The sequence below is a fragment of the Felis catus genome, chromosome D2 (assembly GCF_018350175.1).
Source record: "Felis catus isolate Fca126 chromosome D2, F.catus_Fca126_mat1.0, whole genome shotgun sequence".
NCBI classification, from domain to species: domain Eukaryota; kingdom Metazoa; phylum Chordata; class Mammalia; order Carnivora; family Felidae; genus Felis; species Felis catus.
In genome coordinates, this window is record NC_058378.1 from 19,303,200 (window position 1) to 19,322,358 (window position 19,159).

At 52.5% G+C, this 19,159-nt stretch overlaps 1 long non-coding RNA gene across 1 annotated transcript; it reads left to right on the forward strand.

The window, feature by feature from the left end:
• Window positions 1-10,485: 10,485 nt before the first annotated feature.
• Window positions 10,486-18,803, forward strand: LOC111557033. Its single transcript, XR_002736780.2, has 3 exons — window positions 10,486-10,671; window positions 13,803-13,944; window positions 15,283-18,803. It is a non-coding gene; the product is annotated as an uncharacterized LOC111557033 (long non-coding RNA).
• The last annotated feature ends 356 nt before the right edge of the window (window positions 18,804-19,159 follow it).

Genomic DNA, 19,159 nt, shown 5'->3' on the forward strand with positions numbered 1-19,159 from the left:
TCTTAATATGCCTACAGCCTTCCTCTCGGCCTTTCGTGCTATCAGAGCGTAGAAACTCCACTGCCCAGGGTTGAAGATCTGAGCTTTGGCCTTGGGCCTTCCCCATCCCCCCACTCCCCTCCTTTTTTCTTAAATACCTTGAGACCAAGGAAAAGAAAGTAACTTTGATATTCATAAAAATGAATTTATATTATTCATAAATTCGTAAAAATGAATTTATATTATTATTTATTTTATTAATAGATGGAAGTAGAAAAATAAATCATTTTCTTAACATACACAGAAACAATAGACAACATTCAACATCAGTGCCTTGTGAATAATTATTGGCAAACTTGAAATAGAAAGGACCTTCTTTCCCTGGACCCTTTGTCATCGGCACAGATTAGTTTATCGAACCAGATGCTGGACACCTTGAAGCCTTTGGGAGTCTGGGGTCCGGAAAGTGTCAGTGGGAGAGGGGAGGGGGACAAGGAATAGGACAGGCCCATGGGGACAGAGGCCTCCAGGAGGAATGAAGCCAGGGGGCTCCCCGAGGGCTCGTGGGCATCTTAGAGCAGCAGTGGGGTGCTGACGAGCGGGACGGTCCTCCCTTCCTCTCTCTCCCTCCCCTGCCTTCCCCTCCTGAATCTCCAGCTCCTGTCCCAGCTAGTCAGGCAGGAAGGAAGTGTGGAAACAGTCTTAAGCCCATCCTTCTTTCCTGTCCTCGGAATTAGCCGGACCCAGGAGGCAAGACAGAATGGACTTCGGTTTCTCTCTCACGTAGCAGTCCAGAGGTGGGAGCGTCCGGGCGAGCGGGCTCGCTTGCTGAGGCCACCCTAGACCCAGGTTCCTTCTCTTGCTGCTCTGCTGTCCTCTGGCTGTGGTCACATCTGGCCACAGGGTCACATCTGCATCGTAGCCTGTGAGAAGAGGGGTTGGGGGGGGAGCAGGGCAGGAAGGCCACCAGCTTCTCTTTGAAGCCATGTCACCGAGAAGTTGCACTCAGCACTCCTGCTCACAACCCAGTGACCGGGGCTTAGGCGACACTGCCACAGGCCACTCTAGGGAGACCAGAAAATCTAGTCTGTAGCTGGGCAGCTCTGTGCCCTGCTCAAACCCCGGCCGAAAGAAAGAATACGAGAATGGGTACTGGGAGATAGCCGGCAGTCTTCGCCACAGCAGTCCTCCTGGGATGAGGCAGACAACGAGCCCAGAACATCGAGTCCTGGGCTCCTGCGCTGCTCCCGGTGCTCGTGTCTTTCAGCTACTGAGTCTGCATTAGCCCCTTGTCCCCACACATCCCGATTCGGGGGACTGGCCTACTACCTTGGCTTCTATTCTAGATGGCCTAGTAGAGCTGTAGGCGCTCCTCCCGGGCTGCCGACCACCCGCCTGAGCTTCGAGGATCAGCAGCTTTGGCCCTGCTGGGCACCTGCAGGGGTGGCCTGCTCAAGCAGCCTGAGTCTTCAGAGGCCACAGAACCCCGCCCCCCGCCTACCTGTCATTGCCCACCCCCTCCCTGAAGGTCAGGCTCAGTCCTTCTCCCTCCGACCCTCCTCAGATGGGCACAGGCGATGGGGAACCTCGGGGGGGGGGGGCGGTGGAAGGTAACAAAGGAGAAGTGCCTGAGGGAGCGGGCTGGAGGTGAGCCCTGAGCCCTGAAGCACTCTGTCCCCTTCACTCCTCTGTCGGTGCCGGAGGGGGCTGTTGTGACATGTGCCCCCCACCCCCCTCCCCAGTTCCTGTGCCGAAGTCCTAACACCGACACATCAGAATGAGACTATACTTGAGTTTGGGTAACCAGGGGTAGGAGTTCCCACTGCTCGCTTGTCAAGTGCGCGCTCTCCGACCCTGCATGCTGCCTGGGCCGGGCGAGGGCCTCAGACTCGGTAGCAGGACGGAGGGGCCGAAAGAGACCTCAGGCTCCTCGGTCCTGGCAGGGTCCCAGGGTGCTGTCTACCGCCTTGCATTCCGGAGCTGCCTGCAGGTGTGACGGGGGGGGGTGGGGGGGGGAAGGGGGAGTGCTGTAGGGCTCAGCCAAGGTTGCCCCTCCCCTCCCCTTTAGTCTCAGAGACTCCAGTTTTCTCTTTTTTTTTTTTTTTTCAACGTTTATTTTTGGGACAGAGAGAGACAGAGCATGAACGGGGGAGGGGCAGAGAGAGAGGGAGACACAGAATCGGAAACAGGCTCCAGGCTCTGAGCCATCAGCCCAGAGCCCGACGCGGGGCTCGAACTCCCGGACCGCGAGATGGTGACCTGAGCTGAAGTCGGACGCTTAACCGACTGCGCCACCCAGGCGCCCCTCCAGTTTTGTCTTAATGCATAGTTCCCTTACCAAAAAGAATCCAAAAGACTCCAACGGAGCTGGAGTCACACGGGGGGTTGGAAGTCTCAGAAACAGAGTCCAGCCCAGGGGTCTTCCCATCTCACAGTGATGTCTGTCCCAATGGGGGAGGAGGGGAGGGGGGAGGTGTCTGAGCACCTGTGGACCAGGAGAGGGGCCCTGTTCCAGGATCCCAGGGCGTCGGGCCTGGAGGAGCTCAGGGGGCTTGGGAGGAGGGGAGCAGTGAGATCTACAGCAGGGGACAGGAATTCCGGCTCGGCCCTCCCTGGGACATCCAGATTGTACTCTCCCACCCTGTGGCGCAGGCAGGGCACTGGGAGAGGTAGTGAGGAGAAGTCAGTAAGTGAACTGTTGCAGGTGTTAAAGGGGAGCGAGTAGGAAGTCTTAGAGTAGTGGTCTTCCTCGATGCTTCTCAAACTCGCCATGCAGATTCTGACTCAGTGGGTCTGAGGGAGCCTAATGTGGGATTTCTAACAAGCTCTCAGGGGCTGTACATGCTGGGATGGGATCTGTGATTTTATGTGCCAACTTGGCTGGGCCCTGTACTCGGGTAGTGGGTCAAACACTACCCCGGATGTTTCCGCGAGGGCATTTTTCAGATGAGATTGGCATTTAAATCGGTAGACCTTGAGGAAAGCAGATGCCGCTCCATAGTGTAGGTGGGCCTGATCCAATCAGTTGAAGGCCTTAAGAGAACAAAAACTGACCTCCCCCTAAAAAGAGGGAATTCTGCCCGCATGGCCCTTGGACTCGAACTGCAACTCTTTCCTGGGTCTCTAGCTACCGGCCTGCCCTGCAGATGTTGGACTTTACCGAGTCTCCACAGCTATGTCAGCCAATTCCTTAAGATAATCTCTCTCTCTCCCTCTCACTGTGAGATTTTGACAAGCTATCCCAAACCTTTGCTTCCTTCTCTGTAAAGTGGAGATTACGCGTTTAGCACAGTGCCTGGCACTACTTAGGAAACTCTTAATAAATCAGAAAAATAACCTTGGGGCGCCTGGGTGGCTCAGTCAGTTGAGCGTCCGACTTCAGCTCAGGTCACGATCTCACTGTTTGTGGGTTCAAGCCCCGCGTCGGGCTCTGTGCTGACAGCTCGGAGCCTGGAGCCTGCTTCGGATTCTCCGTCTCCCTCTCTCTCTGCCCCTCCCCCGCTCATGCTCTGCCTCTCTCTGTCTCAAAAATAAAATAGACATTAAAAAAATTTTTTTTAAAGAAAAATAACCTTTATCCACACCGTGATGATCGTCACCACAGTCCCGGGAGAAACTGTAAGAAGTCTCGTCCTCTCTGTCCTTGGGGAATCTTGTCTCCACCTCTTCTAAGCAGTAAAAAAAACTTCCTCTTTTCTTAGAAATCTCAAGGAAGCGAGATTGTACAGACCTTTTCCAGAAACCCAGCAGCTTTCAACTAAAGCCCTCCGATCGTGTTTTGAATCCGGCGTCCTGTCCTGGAGGCAGCCCTTCCTGTCACGTGAGGGGACCAGCCCTCTTTCCCTGCCACGCGTGAGTCCCTGGCCTGTCTGCTCAGTCCTGGTGGCCTCACTCCCCGCCTCTCTCCTCGCTGCCTGGCAGGAAGAAGAAAAGTAGCCAAGCGTTTTCCAGTCGGGACATGCCTGCCATCGGCTCTCTCCCTGGTAACAGTCAGTGTCCTCTTCTTGTTTTAATTGGCATCACTCTGTTTGTTATCGGCGTGGTTCTTTGGAGAAAGCCCAGAAAAATCATTTCCCATCTGAACGGCGAAGAGTGCCGAGCTCCGCTCTGCTTCGCTGACGATCTTTAGGACTCATTTAGACTTCTGGCTCCTTCCGTCCCATGGGCAGGTGGGCTTGCTGAATTAGTATCGTGTGCAGAGGCCTTGACTCGTATCAGGAAAAAGGTTCCGCGGCGCTATGGGTAGCCCCAGGAATTTTGCATAAAAGGGACTTGGAGACAGGAATTTGGTCGTGGCGGGGCGGGGGGGGGGTGGGGAAGGGGGGAAGGTACTAGAATTGTCCTACAGCTGTGTCCGTAGAGCAACCACCCTGCTTTTACTCAGATGCTATATTCTAGAGCATCGAGGCGATAAACCTGACACTGGGCCAAATCTGGCCCACCACGTGCCTTTGTAAATAAAGTTTTATTGGAACACGGCCCCATGCCCATCCATTTACCTATTGTTTATAGCTGCTTTGGGGCGACAGGGGCAGATTTGAGTAGTTGTGACAGAGACTGTGACCTGTATACATCAGCCTAAAAATACTTACAGCAGGAAAAGCGTGCCCACCCCTAACAATGACACAGCAATGTCGCTAACAACGTTTACATAGACTTGAGAATACATCCTGTGCACATTTCAGATACTATCTGTATCTGGGGACGTCTGGGTGGCTGAGACAATGAGGACGCGGTGGGGAGAGGACCAGACAGTTTCCCTAAACTACCAGTTTGTGCCGCGATGGTCTAGACGCTCGCCTCGCGGCCCAGGATTTGACTCTGCAGAATGCCAGCCCCGAGGTTCTGGCTTCTGCTCTGTGTGGAAGTCCAGCCTCTGCCCAGAGCTCCTGCTCGCAATCTTTCAGGCCACAGGACCCACAGAAGATGGCATTATTTATAAAAGGGTGAGGCCGCTCCCAGGGAAAATGCCACGTGTAGAGGCCATGCCGTTCCAGGCCCCGTGCAGGCCCCCAGGACTGAGGCCTCGGCCTGTGCACGCGGGAAAACCCATTCACTGCCTGGAAGTCACTGCCTCCCTAGAGGTGAGCTTTCACGTGGTGACAGCTCTTTGGATCTGTTAATCCAGGGGGTGGAAGAGAGTGGGCCACCCTTTCCCGCCTGCTGCACTGGGATCTCCCACCCCCTAGAGCTCCAAAATGGGCTGACCGGACCACCTTAACAAGGACCCGGTGGAACATTCTAGACCCGGGAGTGAGTTTGCCAGTGTTTTCTCCTCCCTTTCATTAAAGCCTAATCGAAGTTCTCACAGTAGGCGGGATCGGTACGATATCCCTGTTTCGTAACCGGGAAATTGGAACCTCAGAGAACTGAAGTCGGTCTCTTACGGGGCCCAGGCTGGCCGAAGGGGTGCGGCACGTCCTGGTAGGGTGGTGTACTGGGCCGTGGCGTAAATCCTGCCACTGTCCTGCTGGGGCACGGTGGGGAAGCCAGTGCAGGGTCCCGTGCACACAGGTGCAACTGTGCATGCCTTGCAGGAGGACGCACGGGGATGGTGCCCAAGGCGCGCTCTCAGAAAGGGAGGTCAGGGCATCTGGCCTCTCCCACTTGCCTGCCACGGCCTGAAGCCTGGCTCTGTCGCTCACCTGTTGTGGGGTCTGAGAGTCGGTTCCTAAACCTCTGGGGGGGGGGGCCTCCTTTCCTTATGCATGGACTGAAAAGGCATCGTGGGCAGAGCGTGGGAGCAGACCTGGTGCAGGGAGAGCTGGGGGCGTCTTCCCGTGACGCTTGGACTCTTAAGAGTGGCATGCTGGGAGTCCTAAGCACGCCCACCCCCATCACCCACACACAACTAAAAACAAACATAACACGAAACCGTGTGTTTCCAAAAATCCAAAACATTCTGAGGTTTTGCTCCTGATGCCTATGTCAAAAAAAAAAAAAAAAAAATCTTTTAATGTAAATCATCAGACTCTTAAGAGATGAAAAGTGTTAGGGTCACTTCGTTACCTCCGGCAAGTGACAGAGGCCATGCACTACCGGCCTTCAGGACGGTTGTGAGGACGAGGCCGGTGACCCACAGGAGAGAATCTCTGCCCGGATAGGGGATTGGGAAGAGGTGGGTGTCCTTGGATCCCACCAGCCAGAGCAGACTCGGTTAAGGCAGAGCCGACCTGTGGCTGAGGACTGTTTGGCCGAGGAAGAAATCTCCAAACAGAAGCACTGGGAAAGCACAGGAAGTCTGATATAAGTCCTTTCCAGAAGCCTTGGGCCAGCATCTCCACCAAATCTGTCTTTCGGAGTTCTGACCACAAGTGCCACCAGACTCCCATTTGGTACTGCAGCTGTTGATCGGAAAGGGTTGTGATCGAAGCTATACTTATCGGTGTAAGAAATTCTCGAGTCTTTCTGTGGCATTAAGGAGGTAGGCAAGGGGGTGCCTGGGTGGCTCAGTCGGTTAAGCGGCCGACTTTGGCTCAGGTCATGATCTCACAGCCCTGCGTCGGGCTCTGTGCTGACAGCTCAGAGCCTGGACTCTGCTTCAGATTCTGTGTCTCCTTTTCTCTCTGCCCCTCCTCTGCTCACACTCTGTCTGTCTGTCTCTCTCAAAATTAAATAAACATTAAACATTTTTTGAAAAAAGGGGGGGGCGCCTGGGTGGCCCAGTTGGCTCAGGTCATGATCTCACAGCTTGTGGGTTCGAGCCCCGCATCAGGCTCTGTGCTGATGGCTCAGAGCCTGGAGCCTGCTTCAGATTCTGTGTCTCCCTCTCTCTCTCTGCCCTTCCCCCACTCATGCTCTGTCTCTCTCTGTCTCAAAAACAAATAAACACTAAAAAACATTAAAAGAAAAATAAAATAAAATAAAAAGGTAAACAAAAGAAGAGGTAGGTAAGGCATGCCCGCTCTGTGCACGTGGGTCTCGTATGTGTATTTTTATGAAAGTGAGTCAGAACGCAGGGCCACCCCCTCCAGGCTCCCATGACAACAGGCTCAGTGTTGTCAGACCATCGCTCTGGGTCTTTCTGCCTTGAAGAACATGGTCACAGTAGGGTTCAGCTCGGAGAAAGCAGAGACATGCTGAAGATCGTGTTCTTCCAAGGAAGACTGAGAAGATAAGGGAGACAGGCCACAAACTGGGTGCAGCAGGGACAAGACAGTCTCCTACTATGACACAGATTAGAGGAATGTGGTGGCCTTTCCCCTCCCCTCCACCCCATCTGAAGGGCTGCGAGATTAGGTGGGGCCCCAGCACCAGGTGAGAACGCTGTGAGCACCCAGTGGCTTTGTTACGGAGCAAAGGCTGGATGGCCTAAGGGCGAGGTCACAAGATCTGGATGGTCAGGCCCGTGGCATGCCTCCAATGTTGCAAAATGATGTCAAAAGCAAGTCTGCACACCCCAAAGAGCACCACCTCCCCCAGCCCAGACTCACTTTCGAGGTTCTTTTCGCGAAGAGGGCTTGTGAGCCAAGGAAAGAGTGTGGCTGGGTGTGGGGTGGTGGTGTCCCTCCGGTTCTTGGATGCTCGCAAGTCTTCTCACGGACATTTACCCAATTCCCACTTAAGACTGTACCCGCTGGGTCCTTGGTCCTCGGCTTTGCAAGCCCTCGCGGGGCTCCCAGGCTTCTGTCTCACCCTTTGAGTACATCCGCTTTAGGGCTGGCAGAAGAAACTCAAGACCCACAGGCCATAGCCACGTCTCAAACAGCAGTGGCCTTGCTGAAATCAATTTCCCGGTGACAGATGAAGTGTGGACTCCATTCATCACGGCTTCCCACAGGCTCGCCTCGCATGGCACTTTGCGGCCAGCCGGTGCTCGCTAAGCCGATCTCTCTAGAAAATCACAAAGGGATGCCAGAGGAGAGGCAGAAAAATGCCAACTCCCAGATTTTAAATTCCCTGCCCCTTATGGAGCCAGGACCCTTAGAAACACCTATCTGGGTGCTTCTGTCAGTCTCCCAGCTGGCTTGTCTGTCTGTCCATCTCTCACACATACACGCACACACGTACACACACAGTCTTTAAAAATCCCTTTCTCAAAAAAAAAAAAAATTTAAAAAAAAAAAAAGGGGGCGCCTGGGTGGCGCAGTCGGTTAGGCGTCCGACTTCAGCCAGGTCACGATCTCGCGGTCCGGGAGTTCGAGCCCCGTGTCGGGCTCTGGGCTGATGGCTCGGAGCCTGGAGCCTGTTTCCGATTCTGTGTCTCCCTCTCTCTCTGCCCCTCCCCCGTTCATGCTCTGTCTCTCTCTGTCCCAAAAAAAATAAATAAAAAAAACATTGAAAAAAAAATTAAAAAAAAAAATCCCTTTCTCTCTGTTTTCCTTTTTCTAAGCCTCTTTATTTAGCACACTTAAAATACTGAAAACACCGTCTCTCCTACGTGTGGGTCCACATCAAATTTACTTCCAGGTTTTGTGTAATTTGGAAAGGGAAGAGGAAAGGAAAGGTATCCTGGCACGACCTTCTTCTGTGGATTCATTGATTGACTCATTGAATCACTCGAAGAAACGACCATGTGCCACATGCCTCGCTAGTGACGAAAGGTGACGTGATAAATGAGATGGGCTGCGTGGTCTAGCCTGGCCCTCGTGGAGTTGGGTGTCCCGCAGAAAGCCATCAGCATTTGGAGGAAGTCCTCCTGCTGCCCGTGACCTTGATGCTCTCTCACTCTTTCTTCCTCAGGATCCCGGCAGAATCCCCAGTGGTCCCTGTGTTTCTTCTCCACGGCCCCATGCCCAAAGCCTCGTGGCTGGGCCGTGGTTCCCTTCTCTGCTTCCCAGCTCTTCGTGTCATTGGTCAGCCTGGTAACTGCCCTTCCAACATGACTGACCTCAAGGATCACCGCTGACCACTCAGCTGAAATAATCGTATCTATCCTGACCACCCTTCGGGAGAGGTGCCCTCTCAACTGAGATTTCTAGTACATCTACAGAGAATTATAGCTTAAAGCCCTTTATCCCTGTCATGCTACTTGACTTAGGCAGTGCTTTGGTGCCATTGTAAAACTCAACACAGAAGCTGGGAGAGGTTGAATGAACTGCCCAAGCCCACGGAGCTCATAAAGGGCAGAGTCAGGCATCAAACCCAGATCTCTGACTCGCACCTGCCTTTTCCGCTGTGATGCATTGGATCATGGGGTGACCAGGGAAGCATGCTCAGAAAGCTGTAGAGGGCAAATCAAACCCCAGGTACTAGCCTGCTTCCCCATTTATAGTTGCGTAAGGATTTTTAGGGCCTCAACCCAAGGTCTCTGGTAGACTTTTTGACACCTCAAATGCCCCATATGTGATAGTTACGCCCTTTGCTGGGTGTTAACAATGATTTATTCAGGTATGCCTTCTTCAGTAGGCGGAGAGGGCCCTGGAGGTGGGAGATACAGAATATGTAGGGGATGTGGGGCCCGGATCAGGAGTAGGGGTGATATGCGAAGGGACCCAATCAGGTTTAATCCCAAGCCCTTGGATATGGAATTACTAATAATATGAAGGCAGAATACGTTTGGTTGAGCCAGGGAGCCCTTGGCATCTCAGTTTTCAGGAGGCCCAAGGTGTTTCTGACACCCTGTAGGGCTGACAACTCCGACCTGGCCTGCACCTCAGAGCTGACCTCTGGTTTGCTCTGTCACCACCTGCCCTGAAGATGCCTTCCTCTCTGGGGTCAGCTGAGCCTACCCATTTTGAGTCACTTTGGCAGCCTTCGGCTTTCTCAATGATAGAGAGAACAGAAGTCGGGATCACTGGCCTCTTTCTCCGGGCCTCCGCCTCCTGGCTTCCTCCTCAAGGTTGCCTCTGCTCGCCTCTCACCAGCTCTCTCTGCTCTGCATTTCTCTTTCTGTCCCGTCTGATGCTTCCTCTCCCTGAATCTCTCTTCCTCTTCCTTCAGTCCCCTTTCCTCATTCACTGCCCATAAGATGAATTTGATGCGCAGTAGGAATTACTTGGCAGGATTCGGTAAGCCAAAGCTCGTTCATTTAACTACTCGTGGAACTTAACATCTTCCACGCTTCTCTACCAAGTTGAGATCCCCACGTTCAAATTAACCCCAGGGGCTCTGTCCGGATTCAGTTTCAGGTAGGTCGGAGACCTTAAACGCTCGCCCTTCTTGCGTGAGCCCAGGGCAATGAGGGTGTGGATCCGGGCAGGTCCTCGCTCTAGGCTTTTCTGCTTGGCTCTCACCTAGCAGATTTTATTCTTGATATTTGAGTTTACGTCCCTGTAAAATGCAGTCTTCTCTCAAGGAGATGCAGCGAGGCGCATGCCTGGCCCGGAGCGGGGCGCCTGGCAGGACACAAAAGTAACAAGATCCCTGGCGTTCTGGGAGTAATAATACCAGCCCTGGCATACTGGGAGGCTGGTTCAGAGAACTCGGCTTCATTTCCACAGAAGAAAACAAGACACAAAGGATAGCTTTGTGCCCTTGCCCATTCCGCTGAGCAACAGGACACAGTCTTGGCTGAGAGCCAGCCTTGGAAAGGGCGAGAGGCTCACACGATCAGGCTGGCGTGGTTACAAGGTGCCTCCTCATTAATTTCTTCCGTTGTCACTGTGTGTGAGCATGCGTAGCATCAGGAAGGAGCGAGCAAGCATTAGGAGCCCTTGACAGAAGCCTCTTTTCCCTCCCAGGTCTGGTGAGGGGTGGGGGAGCCTTGCAGGAAATGAGGACATGATCAAAGGTGGACAATTATGCAAATAGGTAAATGGTTTTGCGAAGAGTTCTTAATAACATAGGAAACGTTTAAGACGTGAACTCTGTGGCCACAACGGTCCTGGGTGTGTGGGGGGGGCGGGGGGGAGGTACGGGGTGTCCAGGGTTGGGATCGCATTTGTCTCTGCGAGTCTGGTGACCTTGTGGGCGGACTGAGCACTGAAAAGCCTCCTGGGAGGGCAGTCGGCCCGAAGGAAGAGCCGTGCATGGCCGGTGACAAGGGCCTGGAGGAAGGGGTGTGGACCTCTGCTTTGGCCCTGTCCTCGTGGATTTCCATCTGTGTCCTGAGAGTGCCAGCTGGGAACACCCAGGAGAGAGCTTTGCACTCGGACCTCCGTGGGGTGGTGGGTGGGACGGGCCAAGTGCGTTTCCCTCCGAGTGCAGACGAGAAGGGAGCAGGTGGGCCCCCCTACTTTGCCCTCTCCCGCAGAGGGCTCCGGGAAGAAGGGGCAGGGCGCCTAATGGGACCAGCACTGTCCTGGGGAGTACTGTCCCCCATCTAGGTGGCTTCTGTCCTGAAATAACTGTGGCTGTTATTTTTTGTTTTCTGATGCTTTGACATCTGGGGCCCTTGGGGACCCCGGAAAGACTACGCCTCTCAGGGCTCACCGATTCCCAAAGATGGTCAACACCTGACCCAGAGCTCCTGCTCTTCAAATGCAGAGCGACCAATGCAGAACTCATCCCAGACCCACCCCCCTAGATCCCTCCCTCGCTCTGGACCACTATCCACCTGCCCTCCCTGCCCAGGGCCAGGTACCGGACAACAAGGGACGTTCTGTCCAACAGGGGACACGCCGTAGGACCCTGAAAGCCTTCGAGCTAGCCAGCCCTCAGCCTGTGTGCCCTGTTTCTGCAGAAACCACAGGAAAGGCTCTTGCCCACGTGTCCTCTGGTTCCGTCTCCCTCCCGACCCACCCTGGTGCCTCCCTGCGTGCCCCGCCGCCCATGACGCGATGTGCCCCTTTCTCCCGAAACCCGTCCCGTGAGCCCCAAACTCTCCTCTCCCTGGCGGTCATCTCCTGATCTGTTGGCCTTACTGTATCTCAAAGAAGGCCTGGGCCTGGCCCGAGCCGGCGGTGGGAGGGAGCAGAAAACATGTGCAGAAGTCAGCAGGGAGCACACACAGATGCTTCCAGAGGGCCGCCCGGCAGGGCCGGGCGATCTTTTCTGCTTCTCTCTACGTACCCATCTTTTCCAAAGGTCAACGGGGAACACGCCGTACTTGGATGATGGGGGGAAGGCTTGGTTCTGTTTCTGCTTGTTTTTCGGGTGGCCTCGGTCTCTGCAGAGGCAAGACGAAACGGCGGGAGGGCGCGTGCTCTGCCGGGACCATCTCTGGCGGCTTTGGTCTCCATGAGAAGCAGCAAACCGGAACCTCTGCCCCCCCCCGGGGGGGGGGAGGGGCAGGAACCCGCCCCACTGTGCCACCTGCTGCTCCGGCCCCCCAGCTGGAGAGACTTTCACTCTAAGTTCAGCGGGAAACCACATGTGTTGCTGGAACAGCCTCGCGGCCAAGTCCAGGGATGCTGGTGGGACAGCTGTGTCCAATTAGCAGGGCCGGGCAGGCCCACCCCGCACAGCTGCAGGACAGCAGCCCCCGGGGGCTGAAAAGGCAGGGGAGGGAGTGCTGTGCGTTCCCAGGCTTGAAGCATGGGGGCGAGGACCAGGATGGGTCCCAGGCCGGTGGCTGCGGTGGAAGGCACCCAGCCTTGGCACCGACAGATGGACAGCCTTGCACGGTGACCCCGACCGGCTGATGGGCCTGGGCGCATCGTTCATCCTCGCCAGGTGTCAGTTCACCCCCGGTGCGAGGCGGCTGTGGCGCACGGGTGACATTTTCAGATCCCGACTTGCGCGAAGGTTCCTCCCCTCACCCCCCCCCCCCACCGACTCCAGGAACGACCGGGCTGCGAGCCCTGTGCCCTCAGTGGGGCACCGCAGGGGAGGAAGAAGATGCGGGCTTAAAGCCTTCTGATTCTTCCTTCCGAACACCGAGGCCTCAGAAAGGGAGAGGATCCGTGGGTATAAACAAAACATGGCTGGGGCGCCTGGGTGGCTCAGTCGGTCGGGCGTCCGACTTCAGCTCAGGTCACGATCTCACAGTTCGTGAGTTCGAGCCCCGCGTCGGGCTCTGTGCTGACATCTCAGAGCCTGGAGCCTGCTTCACATTCTGTGTCTCCCTCTCTCTCTGCCCCTTCCCTGCTCATGCTGTGTCTCTCTCTGTCTCAAAAATAAATAAACATTAAAAAACATGGCTCGTAAAAATGGAGAGGGAGAGTGGGGTCCCTCACCCTGGACAGCTACCCCTGCGCTTTGGGGGGGCGAGGAGGACCAGGGAGAGGAAGAGGAGCACCAAGAGAAAGAAGAAGAGGAGAAAAAAAGGAGGAGGAGGGACAAGAGAGTTTGGGGCCCCCAGAACCCCTTCTCTCTGACAGTCCAGCCCGGAGCCAGCCGGACCCCAGGCAGAAATGGCAGCCAGCGACCGGGGTGCAGAGGCCGGCATCTGGACCTTGTGCGCAACCTTGGCCTGGAACCCCCTGGCCTGCCCTCCGTGAGGGGCTGGGCGGGCTCTGGAGGCCCCCTGTGACACACGCACAAAGGGAGCATATGACGTCGGCACCCCGTGGGCCCATGCTGGGCTGTCCAGCCCTGTCAGCAGAAGCGATGGAATTCTACTCTTAGGCAGAATTAACTTAAAATGTTCATGATCTGGTGAGATAAGAGTAGGGTGCACACATTAGACAAGAACTTTCCATTCTCCCCCCACCCAGACTCGGGTAAGCTCCGTTCTGCCTTCCGTTTCTCTGGAATTGACTATTCGGGGTACCTGGTGCGGGTGTAATTATTGCCGTATTTGTCCTTTTGTGGCCGGCTTACTTCGCTCGGCGTAATGTCTTCAAGGTTCTTCCGTGTTGAGGCACGTGTCAGGGTCTCCTTTTTTCTTAAAGCTGACTAATGCCCCACCCAGTGTGTATATCACATTTTGTTCATCCATTCCATTGCTCGATGGGCAGTTGGGTCATTTCCACCTTTGGGCTACCGTGAATTACGTTGCTGTGAACATGGATGGACAAATAGCTGTTTGAGCCCCTGCTTTCGATTCTTTTGAATTTTAGGAGTCGACGTGCTGGATCACGTGGAAGGTTTATGTTCACCTTTTCCAGGAACTGCCCAACTGGTTTCCACAGGGGCTGCACCATTTTTCATTCCCATAAGCAATGCAAGAGGGTTCCATTTTCTCCACATGCTCATCAACAGGTATCATGTATCACTTGTTATTTTTCTTTCTTCCTTCCCCTTCCCTTCCCTTCCCTTCCCTTCCCTCCCCTTCCCTTCTTCCCTTCCCTTCCCTTCCCTCCCCTCCCCTCCCTTCCCTTCTTTTCTTTGTACATAATGGCCATCCTAACAAACGTGAGCGGGTATTTCATTGTGGTTTGATTTGCACTTTCCTAATGGCTAGTGACGTTGAGTATCTTTTCACAGGCTCACTGGAGAAATGTTTGTTCAAGTCCTTCACCCATTTTTAGATTGGGTTGTTTGCTGTTGAGTCCCAAGACTTCTTTATATATTCTGGATAGTAATCCCTTATCAGATACCTGATTTCCAGACGTTTTCTCCCATTCTTTGGGCTTTTGTTTCCCTCTCGTGATAGTGTCCTTTGATGCAAAAGTTTTGAGGAAGTCTTATTTTTATATTTTTTCTTTTGAAGCTTCTGCTTTTTACGTCATTTCTAAGAAATCATCGCCAAAACCAATGTCATGAAGATTGCCTTCTATGTTCCCTTCTAAGAGTGTTATAGTTTTAGGGGTGCCTGGGTGGCTCAGCCAGTTAAGTGTCTGACTCTTGATTTTGGTTCAGGTCATTATCAGTTTGTGAGATGGAACCTCACGTCGGGCTCTGTGCTGGTGGCGAGGAGCCTGCTTGGGATTTTGGGATTCTCTCTCCCTCTCCCTCTCTCTCTGCCTCTTCCCTGCTCTCTCTCTCTCTCTCTCTCTCTCTCTCTCTGAAAATAAACTTGAAAAAATTTTTTTTTAATTTTAATGTTTATTCTTGAGAGAGAGAGAGCGCGCACACACGCATGTGCGTGCATGAGTGGGGGGGAGGGGCAGAGAGAGAGGGAGACAGAATCTGAAGCAGGCTCCAGGCTCCGAGCTGTCAGCACAGAGCCTGATGCAGGGCTCGAACTCACAGACTGTGAGCTGTGACTGTGAGCTGAAGGGCGCCCCAAACTTGAACAATTTTTTAGAAAGTGTTTTATAGTTTTGGTGTTCACGTTTAGGTCTTTGGCCAAGTTCGAATGATTTGAATGACCTTGGAAACTTTGGTGAGAATCCACTGACCATAGAGGCAAGGGCTTATTTCTGGGCTCTCTGTTCTACTCCATTGACCTATATGTCCGTCTCTAGGTTAGTGCCATACTGTCTTGTACTGGTTAGAGCTTTGCAGTAAATTTTGCAATCAGGAAGTAGGAGAGCTCCACATCTGTTCTTTTTCTAGATTGTTTGGCTATCTGGGGCTCCTTAAACTTTAACATGAATTGTATCATATTAACAAAATCCTTCATGATGTGTTAACATTTTACTGTCTTTATTTCAGTTGAAGCCTCTTCAACTTACCATGGGATGCAGAGAATAAACACATGAGCCCTTGGGCAGGTTGCCGTGCATCCTGAGACTTTCTGCAGGGGCCTTGTCCTCCGGATTGAGTGCCTGACCAGACTTCATGCTGAGGCCTTCATTGAGATGCGTCAGGAGGGTGGCTGTAAAGGGGCCCGGAGTGCTTCTAGAAAACAACCATGAACAAACTATGGTGAAGGATGCTTCTCCTTTTCCTGGGAAACTTTACCCAAAGCCATTTTAAATCCTCTACAGCTAACTTATCAATGTGATGGAAATTTCTATTTTATTGCTATTACTAGTAATTTTAGTTTATTTTGTTTTACCTGTGTGTGTGTGTGTGTGTGTGTGTGTGCACGTGCTACAGAGAAGGCACAGGGAGATTGATTCTTTTTCTTTCCCTAAAGTGTCACAAGAGTGTCTACCTCTCTTCCCTTCAAAGGAGCCACCCCCTTTACCTCCTACTGTAATACATTCAGGGACCTGGCCTCATTATTCCTTCCAAGGAGCTTCAAATTCGATGAATTCCTTCTGAAACCTTTTACAACCCCCTGTGGAGCAGGCCATCCCATACCCACCCATCCCTTTGTTGGCTCTGGAGTTAACTCTCTGCTTGGGATTGGACAGCCAATTAATAGCAAAGCTGGAGGAAGAACAGAGCTTGGGGGATTCCTGTTTGTTCCAGTGCTACCTGAGTCCAAGCTACTTAAACTCTTGCTGTGGCCCAGGATGGTGTTCAGGGCCCTCCTCTTTAACACTTAAATTGAGAGACAGAGAGAGACAGACAGACGGTGTGAGCAGGAGAGGGGTGGAGAGAGAGGGAGACACAGAGTCGGAAGCAGGCTCCAGGCTCCGAGCCATCAGCACAGAGCCCGACGCGGGGCTCGAACCCACGAACCGTGAGATCGTGACCTGAGCCGAAGTCGGACGCTTAACCAACAGAGCCACGCAGGCGCCCCTGAACATGAATTTTAGCCCGAAGAATTGCGACGAGAACGTGAGACAGAAGAAGGGGCAAGAGAAGACCGCTCTTCATAGCTGACTCCTTTTCCCCCAACCTCTGCAAGACGACGAGTTCGAGGGATGTTTGATGTCACACTGGGCTCTGTGGCCTGAAAACTAGAAACAGATACAGAGAGGGTGTGTAAACCATTAAGAGGACATCTGGGCCCAGTGGGGAACGGCTCCCAGTGCTGCCAGATCCCATGTCCCCAGCTGATGCTGAAGCCTGGCCCGGGGGATTCTGGCAGGACTTCTGCACCTTGGGGGACCCGGCCCCACAGGGGGTCAGAAGAAGGGAAGGAAATCTCCTGGGACAACTGGTCTACCCTACTGAAGGGTATGGTTGTTCTGACCTCCCTTTGTTTCTCTTTGAAAAGAGAGAAACCGGAAATGCCACAGACGTAGCTTGCTCTGTATTCTAGCACACACAGTACAGTGGCCGGCTTGGCCGTGTACGTAAGATCTTTTTCCTCAGAGTCTGTGCACAGATAAGCGTGTTGGAAAATTCTAGCTCCTTTGTGTGGGATGAAAGCACTCAGAAATTCAAACTGCGGTGTTCTGCTAGGAACTTATCAAGGCAAGACTCTAACTAAACACTTCACTTTGACAACAGGCCAGCAAACAGAAATACCGTATGTGAATTTCCTGCTTGTTTTGTTTTTTATCTGCGTCCTCGTGGGTGGTTCCATCTATACTCGACAGCACTCCCTCTTTCTTCCGTACTCATTTAATTATGGAATTAGTAGAAACTGATTTAAAAAATATGACCCAGAGAAGAGGGCCAGTTGCATGGGCGAGAGACAGAAGGATGCCACATTTGGCTTAGTTCTCTGCTGTCGGTGTCTTGAGATTCTTAACAATTTTTGGACAGGGGCCTCCTAATGTCATTTACTACGTTTGCAAATGACGTAGCTGGTCCTGTTAGGATATATGACTCCCCATCTCGGCTCAAATGTGCGGTGTGGTTTTAGCCAAATTTTATACTCTTTGGGTTTGTGTTCCTTCATCTAATTTTTTTCCCCAAAGGCAGTGGCTGCGTATTTATTTACTATGCATTCCCAGCCCCTAGCACGGGACACGTATAGGTGCTCAATAAATACTGTGGAGAGAATGCATTAATGTCGAATACAATCTGTTGCTGAAGATTTGAGAAAGAATGCTGAGTTACGGAAATACATTTCTTAAGAGCTATAAAGACAAGCGTACTAAATGGTCAATGTGATCAGGGTGACAATACCAGCTCTACTCATCAATTTCTCTGATGGCGTTGCTGGTAATTTACCAAATAGTGGATGAGAACAAAAGAGTATCGCCTTCAGTGAATAAACCTGGGACCGGTGCCAGACGTTTCATTGGATCGTATGAATTCTTCATCTTTACATGAGCATTCATGGAAAAAAAAGCCTCACAAGCTATAAAAAAAAAAAAAAAAAAAAGAAAGCTCTGGATATTACATTTCAGGCCAAGGTCTAGTTCAGAGGCGATCTGGGAAAAGTATCATTTGGAAAAGCTATCTGCCTGCAGAATACTATACCTCATTAACATTTTGGTCTTTTACTCAAGACACAGGCAGAATTCAAGCCCGGGCCTAGGAAGCAGGAGGATTTCTTGTACGGATGTCTCTAGGCAAAAGTGTGGGCCCGGACTGGATGAAAACTAAGCAGCGGCTCCAGTAAACCTGGGAGGCGTTTGATCAGGGGCTGGGTTGGAAACTAGAAACAGATACTAGCTTCAGTCTGCCTTAGACTTGTGGATTATCTTCCCTGCCTTTTCCCCCATCCCCTGGGCACATCCCAGAGGCTGCCGTTAGAGTGGGCTTTACCACAGGGCTGCTGGGGGATAGAGGCACATCTGTGCCTGAGATGTGAGCATGTAGCTCTGATCAACACGGCTGAGCTTTTAATATTCCATACTAAGGTTAGGAGATGAGGTCACAGACCACGGTAGCGACTGACCATTGGGTACCCGCTATGTGCCAGGTAATGTGTTGGGTGCTTTGTGCGTATAATGTTTCTTCTCCAAAGCTTCTGAAAGTACCTATTATTTTACCCATTTTAAAGGTGGGTAGGTTAATTTGGCTGAGTTCATGTATTTACTAGTGGCACCACTGGGATTTGAACCCAGAACCCGGATCCCTCAGTCTCTAAAACTTAACGCTTATGCCCTTTCTCATCTACTACCTGCCTCATGGATTTCAGACGTGGCCGTGACTTGCTGAGAGAATTGGGGTGGGTGTGTTGTGGGCAATGGCTCTGAAACTGCTTGCCGTGAGGGCATATGCCTAAGGAAGCCACTGTCCCCCGGCCTCAGCCTCAAAATGGGACACGCGGAACAGACTGGAAGTGGGTATGAAGCTGGAGAGTCACTGAGCTTTGGGGTCATTTGTTACACAGCACCATTACAGCAATGGCTGGTCAACGCAAGCCTGGTTTCCCTCCCTAGGAAAAGAGAGCTAAGGTAACATATTGATTAATTTAATAAATACTTACTTATTGATTACTCACTCTGTACAACGCACGGGGTTTGGTTCTGGGGAATAAGGTAGTTAATGGGTCAGACGCCATAGGCTTCCTCGGTTTTGCTTGCTGGGTCATCCTTCTCTATCCAACTTTTAAAGGTTAACATGAAGGCTCCATTTTAGACCCCCTCAGTTCCCTACAGTCTCGCCTAAGCAGGCGCGTCTCTGTCCACAGCTTTAATTCCACCCACGTCCGTGGAAGAGCATCCACGCAGCTCCCGCGGGGAGACCTTGTCTCCCTCGTGCTGTAAAGCATCCACAGATCTGCAGGTGAGCATATACATCCACCCGCAAAACAAGCCCCGGACCTTGTCCTGGAAAACTGAGGCAGTGGAAG